This window comes from Panthera onca, chromosome A1 (genome assembly GCF_046562875.1).
Source record: "Panthera onca isolate mPanOnc1 chromosome A1, mPanOnc1 haplotype 2, whole genome shotgun sequence".
Lineage (NCBI taxonomy): Eukaryota > Metazoa > Chordata > Mammalia > Carnivora > Felidae > Panthera > Panthera onca.
In genome coordinates this window covers 124,462,471-124,472,792 of record NC_138339.1, presented here as the reverse complement: position 1 = coordinate 124,472,792, position 10,322 = coordinate 124,462,471, and the positions used below count along the sequence as shown (strand labels likewise).

At 40.0% G+C, this 10,322-nt stretch overlaps 1 long non-coding RNA gene across 1 annotated transcript; it reads right to left on the bottom strand.

Annotated features, from left to right (window-relative positions):
- Nucleotides 1-5,436: 5,436 nt before the first annotated feature.
- Nucleotides 5,437-8,095, bottom strand: LOC144617071 (uncharacterized). Its single transcript, XR_013557090.2, has 2 exons — nt 6,163-8,095; nt 5,437-6,132 (listed from the first exon to the last, which is right to left on the bottom strand). It is a non-coding gene; the product is annotated as an uncharacterized LOC144617071 (long non-coding RNA).
- Between the last annotated feature and the right edge of the window lie 2,227 nt (nt 8,096-10,322).

The following is a 10,322-nucleotide window of genomic DNA, read 5'->3' as shown; positions in this document are numbered from 1 at the left end:
GGGCAGGGAGCAGGTTCCAGCTCGTCTCAGTGCTAGGATGGGTTCATTTTGGACGTGGAACTTTATGGTGATGGGAGGAGAAAGCCGGGGTTGCGGGAGGTTGGAAACCTTGAAGTATTTGATTTTGGTCTGAGCTTTTGAGAACGGAGGTGGGGAGCGTTGAAGCAAAATGGGCAACTGTATAAGTTAGAACTTTTTTTTTTTTTTTAATTGAGATTTTTGGTTGACTATGCCCCTCTTCACCTCAGTGGATTTATTCAAATATTTAGGCCCGAGCTGTGTGCCAGGTCCAGTTTACCTGAGGATGCTGAGGTGAACTGGATAGAATAGTGCCTACCTTCATGAAGCTTTTAGTTTCGTTGGGTTTATAACCATTTGTTATTGTACACTTTTGTATAATAATTGCATAAATAACGTAGGTACTTTGGAATGCTGTAAGAGTGTGATAAAAGCGTGTAAAAAAAGAGCCTAATTTAGGAATGAACCCCAAAGAATGAGGAGTTTGTCGGGAGGGAGCATAACACTTTCGAGTGACTGCATAAAAGCCAATGTGCTGGAGCAAGATCAGGAATGGGGAAAGTGGCTTGAGACAGAGGGCAGATCATTTAGAGCCTTGAAAACCAGGTTTAGGAGTTTGACCTCTTTCTCTAGAGAACAGTGGACAGCTTACAAGGTTTAGATGGGAAATGACATGAAAGTACAGTTACGTTTTTAAGAATATGGTTCTGTTTGTATTTGAGAGAGCTGAAGTGGAAGCCTAGGGATCATTTTGGCTGCTCCAGTCATTCATGTGAGAGATAATTGTGGTTTAAACTAGGGTGATGACAGTGCAGGTAAAAGTGAATGATATATGGGGGTCAGAATGGATAGGACTGGGAGATGAATTGGATGTGGAGAAAGCAAGAATGCTTCTAGAGTATGGAAACTGAGACAGGAAAGATGAGGAGCAGGTTTTGGGGGATGATTGAAAATGTCCTCTTGGGCCTATTAAATTTGAGATTGCTTATGAGACTTGCAAGAGGTGATGTTACTCAGGCAGTTGAATTTGTGTCAGCTTTGAATCCTTTTTGCATGTTATCTCAACTTTGCCCACACCTTTTGAGAGTGGGAAACTGAACCAAAGAAAGGTGAAAGGGGCTTGCTCAGAATTACACAGCTAGTGTATGGCTTCCAGAGTCCATGTTCAGTGTCCAGTGCAGTTTGTTATACAGCAATCCCATGAGCTCTGTTTCCATAGCATGAGGACACATTTTCTACAGGACGGGTCTCTCTCCCAGCAAATTTTGAGTTCCCAGGGTGTTCTTTTGTACCATTTTGTAATTGGCCGCATATGTTCATTCATTACATAATACTGTACTTCTGTGTGCTATTCACTGTGTTTAGTAATGGACCTTCTTAAATAGTCATAAACACTGCTACGGATGAGGTGTGTACCAGGTCCCAAGCTTTTCCCCACTTCATTCCTCTTGCCCCAATCTCTACTTTCTTCACTTGGTTGCCTTGATGGACCTGACTTCATTTTTATGTTTATAGTCTTGCTACAGGTCCATGTTTCATGACTTTACAGGCTTTCTAGACCACCTCACAGGCTTGCTTTTCTGTGTGATTCATCCTGAAATAAATTGGTAACCTCTCAGAACTGCTATTTGTCAGCCTTTGAATCCTTCAGACTTGCGGTTATTGAGATAATGTAACTTGTTTCTTAGAATATTCTAGTCCCAGGCAGTTTAACTATAGCTCCCAAAGCTTACTTGCTTAGTTGCTGTAAATTCACGATCTCTGCATTTACAATTGAAAATATGTGTCTTAGAAGCAAATCCTGGCATTGATCTCTAGCAGAAGAGATTTGAGAATAGAACAGATTTGAGAATGGAATAGAATGCTATTATCTTCAGCAAAGACGTGGCTTTAAAATTTTTTTTTAAGTTTATTTATTTATTTTGAGAGAGAGAATGAGCAGGGGAAGGGCAGAGAGAGAAGAGGACAGAGGATTCAAAGCAGGCTCCGTCCTGACAGCAGAGAGCCGATGTGAGGCTTTAATCATGAGATCATGACCTGAGCCGAAGTTGGAAGCTTAACCGACTGAGCCAGCCAGGCACCCTGAGAGGAAGCTTTTTAAATGCAGCCATGACCATCAGTGTCCAGGAAGAACTTCCTGCGATTAGAAGATACAGATTTTTTCAAAATATAACCTTTCTAGGCACAGGTTGTCCTTTTCTGAAAAATGAAGGATTTGTACTTGACCTCAGACTACTTCTCCAGATCTAATGTTAGATAATAAAGCTAAATATTGGGGTATAGATGACATTTCTAGTTAATGGGTAGAGGTAGGGGAGGGAAGGAGAGAGATGGATTGTTTTGATGTTGTTGAAAACACCAATAGCAACTTGACAGCACAGTGGTGTTAGGTATGTAATGAGGTACTTGGTTGCTAAGATGGAGGCTAGTTTTTTTTTTTTCCCCTAAGTTTATTGTTTTATTTTGAGAGTGTGTGAGTAGGGGAGGGGCAGGGAGAGGGAAAGAGAATCCCAAGAAGGCTCAATACTGTCAGTGTGGAGCCTGACTTGGGGCTTGATTTCTCCTTAGGTCTTGCCCTGAGCAGAAACCAAGAGGCTTAAGCTTAACTGATCCATCCACATGCCCCATGGAGGCCAGTTTTAAGAGTAGCCAAGGTAAAGAAAGCAGGGAAGGAATGGCTGTGGAAAGATACTAAGGGCTGTATCCTTTGACTCTTAAGGAAGTCAGTAGGGTTGTTAAAGGAAAACCCTCTGTAGCTAGGTAGCCTTAGGGTTGAACCCTGAGTTTGCTTCTTACCTTGGGCAAGTCATTTAAATCTTGCAGAATATGTTTTTTATCTATAAAATGGGGATACTGCCTGTTTTGTAGGTCTATTGTTGGTTTAAATAATTAGTGCTGGGGCGCCTGGGTGGCTCAGTAGGTTAAGCGTCCGACTTCAGCCAGGTCACGATCTCGCGGTCCGTGAGTTCGAGCCCTGCGTCGGGCTCTGGGCTGATGGCTCAGAGCCTGGAGCCTGCTTCCGGATCTGTGTCTCCCTCTCTCTCTGCCCCTCCCCCGTTCATGCTCTGTCTCTCTGTCTCAAAAATAAATAAACGTTAAAAAAAAAAAAAAAATTAGTGCAAAGTGCCTAGTACCATTTACAGTGCCCGTGTCAACAATGAATGTTGATTCTCTTTTAGTTTCTCCTAATTTGTTCTGTCCTCTTCCATTGTTTTCACTATCCATCTGTTGACCTGTTAGACTACTTCCGGCAGAAAATAAAGTTGAGAGCCTAAAGGTAGAGCATGTCCAAATTACAATTCTTAAGGGAGTTTTTTTCTCCTGCTGGAAAGAGGGAGACAGTAAAATGGCCTGTGGGATCTTTCCCCGTTTCAGTGGCTGGTGTGTTAATAATTGTTAGAAATTTGGAACTTTGCACAGTTGGGAGTTTAAAATATTGGATGTTTATATGGGGAAGGTTGTGTGGGTGCCAAGGTTGTGTGTGTGTGTTGGTTTAGGGCCTAGAAATTGGGCCTTGGGCTGGTCAACATCTGATAGTCATTGGGTAATGCCTCCCTTTCCAGTCTGTGGACATGAGATCACAAGTATGTTGTTCCTTTGTAGCAAGATTTTTATATGATGTGTTTTTATTTTATTAAAAATTTTTTTTCTTTAATGTTTCTTTTTGAGAGAGAGAGAGAAAGAGAGAGAGACAGTGTGAGCAGGGGAGGGGCGGAGAGAGAGGGAGACACAATTCAAAGCAGGCCCCAGGCTTTAAGCTGTCAGGACACAACCTGACTCAGCTGGAACTCATGACCGTAAGATCGTGACCTGAGCAGAAGTCGAATGCCTAGCTGACTGAGCCGCCCAGGTGCCCCTGATTTGTTCTTACTTTAAATGGAAACTATTCATGTTAATTTTTTCTTTTTCTTTCCTGTTTCTTTTAATTTCTTTCTTTCTTTCTTTTTCTTTTTCTTTCTTTTTTTCTTTCTTTTTCTTTCTTTCTCTTCTTCCCTCCCTCCCTCCCTTCCTTCCTTCCTTCCTTCCTTGAGGAGAGAGACTCCCAAGCAGGCTCTGTGCTCTCAGCACAGAGCCTCATGCGTGGGTCGACCTCACAAACTGTGAGATGAAGACTTGTAAACACAAAAACCGACTGAGCCACCCAGGTGCCCCCAGATTTTGTCTTTAAAAAAGGAAAAAAACCCTATTTCTATGCCTAAAAAAACCAATTAAAAATAGTTAAAAATAATCTCTGGGTTAGGCTGTCTTTGAAGTGCTTACAACTGCATAATGTAGGTGAACACCAGTAAAGGAATATCTACTCTGTCCTCAAGTTCTTGGATGTACTTAAGCATAATGAGTTTGAGGAATGCAGTTCTACCCATTCCATTCTTAAATAAATGAAGAAATCTTACAGTAAGTAAAAACCAATGAAGAAAACCTAAGCCATAGTGGTGTAATATGAAACTCTTAAGATTTGTGTAAATTGATAAAAGACACAGTTGTTTAACTGTGGAGTACACTGTGAAAGTGGCTTGAAATGGTCAAATGCAAAGTATCATTTACTCCCCTGTGGATACAGGGGGTGCAATGTAACCTAGTGAGAGTGGGGGACTACAACTAAGGAATGACAGTTTTTTTCTATAAATGACCAAACATCTGTACATGAATTTGTAGTTTTGTTAAATTAAGCAGGCATTTACCATTATATTCTTTACCTTATAATGATTTTCAGCCTTAAGAAAAAAAATGCACATACAGGGTGCCTGGGTGGCTCAGTTAAGTGTCCAACTTCGGCTCAGGTCATGATCTCACGGTTCATGAGTTTGAGCCCTGCATCAGGCTCTCTGCTGTCAGCACGGAGCCTGCTTCAGATCCTGTCCCCCTCTTTCTGCCCCTCTGCTGCTTGCATTCTCTCTTTCTCTAAAAAATAAGCATTAAAGGGGCGCCTGGGTGGCTCAGTCAGTTAAGTGTCCGACTTCGGCTCAGGTCATGATCTCACAGTCCGTGGGTTCGAGCCCTGCATCGGGCTCTGTACTGACAGCTCAGAGCCTGGAGCCTGCTTAAGATTCTGTGTCTCCCTCTCTCTCCCTCCCCTGCTCATGCTCTGTCTCTCTCTGTCTCAAAAATAAATAAAAACAGGGGCGCCTGGGTGGCGCAGTCGGTTAAGCGTCCGACTTCAGCCAGGTCACGATCCTGCGGTCCGTGAGTTCGAGCCCCGCGTCAGGCTCTGGGCTGATGGCTCGGAGCCTGGAGCCTGTTTCCGATTCTGTGTCTCCCTCTCTCTCTGCCCCTCCCCCGTTCATGCGCTGTCTCTCTCTGTCCCAAAAATAAATAAAAAACGTTGAAAAAAAAAAAAAATTAAAAAAAAAAAAAAAAAACATTAAAAAAAATTTTTTTTCAAAAAGCATTAAAAAAATTCAAGAGAATTCCTTCTCATTTTATTCTAGAATTTTTATTTTTTTATTTTTTAGAATCCCTTTTCCAAAGAACACTCACTAGCTGAAGTAGGTCTTCCAGTAACATGAAAGAATAGTTAGGAAGGTGAGATTGAACAATGCCCTTGGATCATTTGGGGAAAGGTAAGTGCTTAATATTTCCAGTGGTGCTTTTTTTTTTTTTTTTTTTTTTTTTGACTCAATAGACACTTGTAGAATAGTGAGACAGATGACAATCTTTTAGTTCAATTCCATAAGTACTTACTGGATACCAATTTTCTCACACCAGGCTATGTGCTGAACAAGTTTAGATATAGTGTAGTCCTTACATTTGCAGTCTTTTTAAGGGGGAAAAAACCCCAAAGAAATGTTAAATATATAACAGTATAAAAAGTTGCTGTTCACAGGACAGGCAGAAATGAACAAGAATAGATTTGAACACACTTTTATATGAGTAAGAAAGGAAATTAAAGACTACTGGGTCTTTTTTTTTTTTTCCTTGTATGAGTACTTGTAACATCCTAATAGACTTTTCTTTATTGAGGTATAATTGACATATTTTCATATGTACAACATAATGATTCAATATTTATATATATTGTGAAATGATCACCACAGTAAGTTTAGTTAACATCTGTCACCATAGTGAGTAGTTACCATTTTTTTTCTTGTGATGAGAACTTTAACGTTTATTTTTCTTGTGATGAGAACTTTAACATTGCTTTACGGCAACTTTCAAATATGCCATATAGCATTAACTATAGTCACCATGCTGTACATTTCATCCCCAAGACTTACTTTAACTTTTGACCTCTAACACTTATGTCAGCCACCCCCTCTTCTCATCCCCCCTCATTTCTCACCTCTGCCTCTAGCAACCAGCAATCTGTTGTTTATATGTATGAGCTTGGGATTTTGTTTTTATGATTCCACATGTAAGTGAGATCATATAGTATTTGCTTTTCTCTTACTTATTTGACTTAGCATAATGCCCTTGGGAACTATCCATGTTATCACAGATGGCAAGATTTCATTCTTTTTTATGGCTATATTTTATTGTATATATGTGTGTATCTTTGTGTGCATACTCGTGCATCACTTATCTTTATTCATCCATCTTGACAGTTTCCATAGCTTAGCTATTGTTGATAATGCTGCAGTGAACACAGGGATGCACGTATTCTTTTGAATTAAGTGTTTTCATTTTCTTTGGATAGATACCCAGAAGTGGAATTGCTAGATTGTATGGCAGTTTTGTTTTTAATTTTTTGAGGAACCTCCATACTGAAGTAGCTGCACCAACGTACATTCCTACCAACAACGCACAAAGGTTCCCATTTCTCCAAATCCTTGCGAACACTTGTTATTTCTTGTCCTTTTGATAATAGCCTTTCTGACAGGTATGAGATAATATCCCATTGTTTTTGACTTGCATTTCCCTGATAATTAGTGGTGTTGAACACCTTTTCATGTACCTGTTGGCCATCTGTCATTGGAAAAATGTTCAGATTCTCTGCCCTTTTTGGATTTTTTTTTAAACTATTCAGCTGTATGAGTTTTTAATATATTTTGAATATTAATCCCTTCTCAGGTAGGTTGCCTTTTTATTTTGTTAACTTCCTTTGCTGTGCATAAGCTTTTTGGTTTGATGTAGTCCCACTTGTTTTGCTTTTGTTGACTTTGTTTTTGGTGTCAAAACCAAAAATCATCACCAAGACCAATGTCAAGGAGCTTACCACTTGTATTTTCTTCTAGGTGTTTATGGTTTCCAGTCTTACATGCAAGTTTTTAATCCATTTGTGTTGATTTTTGTATAAGGTGTAAGATAGTGGTACAGTTTGTCTTTTGCATGTGGCTGTCCAGTTTTCCCAACACCATTTATTAAAGAGACTATTCTTGACTATGAGGGTCTTGTCAAAAGAACTTAAGAGCCAATAGGAAGAGTTTCCACAGGTCAAAAATAGAACAATTTGAGCATCATTAAGAACTACAATGAATTGAAACACAGAAGTTAAAAAAAATCTATGAGCTCAACTGGGTGTTGTATGGAAACCAAATTGACAATAAATTATATTAAAACACGCACGCGCGCACACACACACACACACACAAATCCATGAGCTCACACTGGGTGCCTGGGTGTCTCAGTCGATTGAGCATCTGTCTTGGTTTTGGCTCAGGTCAAGATCTCACGATTTCATGAGTTTGAGCCCTGCACTGGGCTCTGTGCTGAGCGTGCCGAGCCTGCTTGGGATTCTCTCTCTTCCCCTCCCCCACTCACGCTGTCTCTCTCTCAATACATAAAAAAAATATTAAAATCTGTGAGCTCACAGTGACCCCTAAGAAACCTCATTGGTTTAACCTTTGATTAATATTACAAAACCAACTCATTATAAAAGCAGTACATGAAGAATCCTTTTCTGTATGAACTGTACCTCAGGGTAACTAGGTACTTATGAGGGAAAGTTTTTCTCTACAGAGGTATTCCAAGTAAAAAGTGAAGAAAAGACAAGTATTAATGAAATTAGAGATGTAGGCAATGATCATTAGCGGCTGCTAACATCACAAATGAGCCAAGTAGAATTATGTACCATCGGATGGATGTATATACCAACTGCTCTCATCAAGAAACTGAACTTGGGGGCATCTGGGTGGCTCATTTCAGCTCATCACAATCTTATGGTTTGTGAGTTTGATCCCCATGTCGGGCTCTGCTGTAGACAGTGCAGGGCCTGTTTGGGATTCTCTCTGCCCATCCCCTTCTTGTGCACGCGCAAGTGCTCACTCTCTCAACCCTTTTTTTTTTAAATTTATTTTAGAGTGAGAGAGCTGGGGAGGGGCATAGAGGGGGACAGAGTATTCAAAGTGGGCTCCACGATGATAGCAGCAAGACCATGATCTGAGCTTAAGTTGAATGTTGAACCCACAGAGCCACCCAGTTGCCCCAAATAATTTTTTTTAAGTAAAATCTTAAAAACAAGTGGGAAAATTTGGACATCTGTTTGCTATTAAGGAAATGCTCACTTTTAAAAAAGTTTGAGAGAGAATATGCAGGGGGAGGGGCATATTCAGATGCTTAACCAACTGAGGCACCCCAGGAGTTGCCCTTTTTTATGTGATCATGATATTGTTATATACCGCAAAATAATCCTTTTAGAAAACATTGAAATGTTAGAGTAAAATTCTAAGTGAAACCATCAGTGGGAAAGGCTTCATGGAGAGAGTAAATCAAGGATGTTTGAGAAATAAAAAGGCATAATATGCACTGGCAAATAGCAAGGTAGACAGGGACTAGGAGGGTAGGACTTGAATTTAAGCTACACCAGGAAGGTAGAGGCAGTTGCCATTTAGGAAAGCTATGTTTCTTAATCCTCTTTTGGTCAGATTCCTTCAAAAAATCAGTAAATAAATGGGACTTTTTTTTCCAGAAAAATTAATAGTCTTGCATTTTATGTTTTATGGACCTCCTGAAATTGCTCATGTGGACTCCCCACTCCCCTGTTGTTCCAAATTTCCACCCTCTGGGACAGGTGCTCTAAGAACCTAAGAGCCTGTGATTTAGATGGAACTTTAAAATTTTTTAAAGTAGGCTCCACATGCAGCGTGGGGCTTGAATTCAAGACCCTGAGATTGAGAGTCCCATGCTTCACCACTGAGCTAACCAGATGCCCTTGGGCAGAGCATCTTATTTGCTTGTTTCCTGATCTGAGTTGAAGTTCAGAATTATTGAATGTTGGTTCAACTGCAATGTCCTTTTTAGGGTCAAGATTTCGGTTTCCTGACCTGCTGCAGCAGAAATGGGTTGGTGATTGTGCTTTGTTATTAGGTTTAACCATTTCAAATTGCTGATACTCAACTGTTGCTGATCAACTGAAATGGCTTTCAGTGGTTCTTTCTGGGATTGCTAAATTACCTTCATGCTGTACACAGATGTACAGCAAATGTAGGTCACCCTATAGTTTCTTCTATCTGAAGTTTTCACCCATTTTACCATCCTGATAACTAGAGGACAAAAAAGAAATACAGCCCTTATATGGAGTCAGTTGAAGTGTCTGTGAAACAGTGAAGTGCCTTTGCCTGAATCAGCGTATTTCCAAGGTCTAGGCTGTCTCTTCACTTCTAATCTTCTCATATACCATCTAGAAGAATTTGCTTTTATCTTTCTTGCTATGTAATCTCTAGGTTATATCTAAAATTAAGCCACATCCATAAATTACTTATTGAAAGTGTCTTCATAATGAAGTGTGGAGCACAGCATCTTAGTCTCCCTGGTAATTGATGCATTAATAGACCTAATACATGTGTGGCCTTTCTTTCTACCAGTAATATGTACAGGACTCAAGGAAATCATCAGGTGAATCCAAACAAAGGCTGTTCTGTAAATGAAATGGCCAATACTCTTCAAAAATGGCAGTGTCCTAAAAAGATATGGCAAAGTAACTATTCCTAGCTAAAATGGAATGTAACCCCTGACGAATGCCACATGTGATTTTTGATTGCTGACTACTCCGGGAAATCACCAAAATGGCAAAGATGTGATTTTAAGTTGGGAAAATTACTTAGAAGAATCCAACTAGTAAATTATACTAAGTGGTAGAAGTGGATAAGGTGGTTCTGGATGTACTTTGATGGTCATTAAAATTTGATTTTAGATTAGGCAAGAAGCACATTAGGATAATTAAGAAGCACATTTAGGATAATTGGTAAGATCCCTTAGGAAGGGAAACCACAAGTTTCTTTTGGAACCTATCAAGCAGTTGTCACCACAAAAAGGAGACTATTTGCAAAATAAAAAACCTTTTGTCTTTGAAGGTTTGCACCATCAGTTTTACTGGTAGGAATTGAAATACTGCTCTAGGTGTTCAATATACAAGGGGTAGCTGAGGC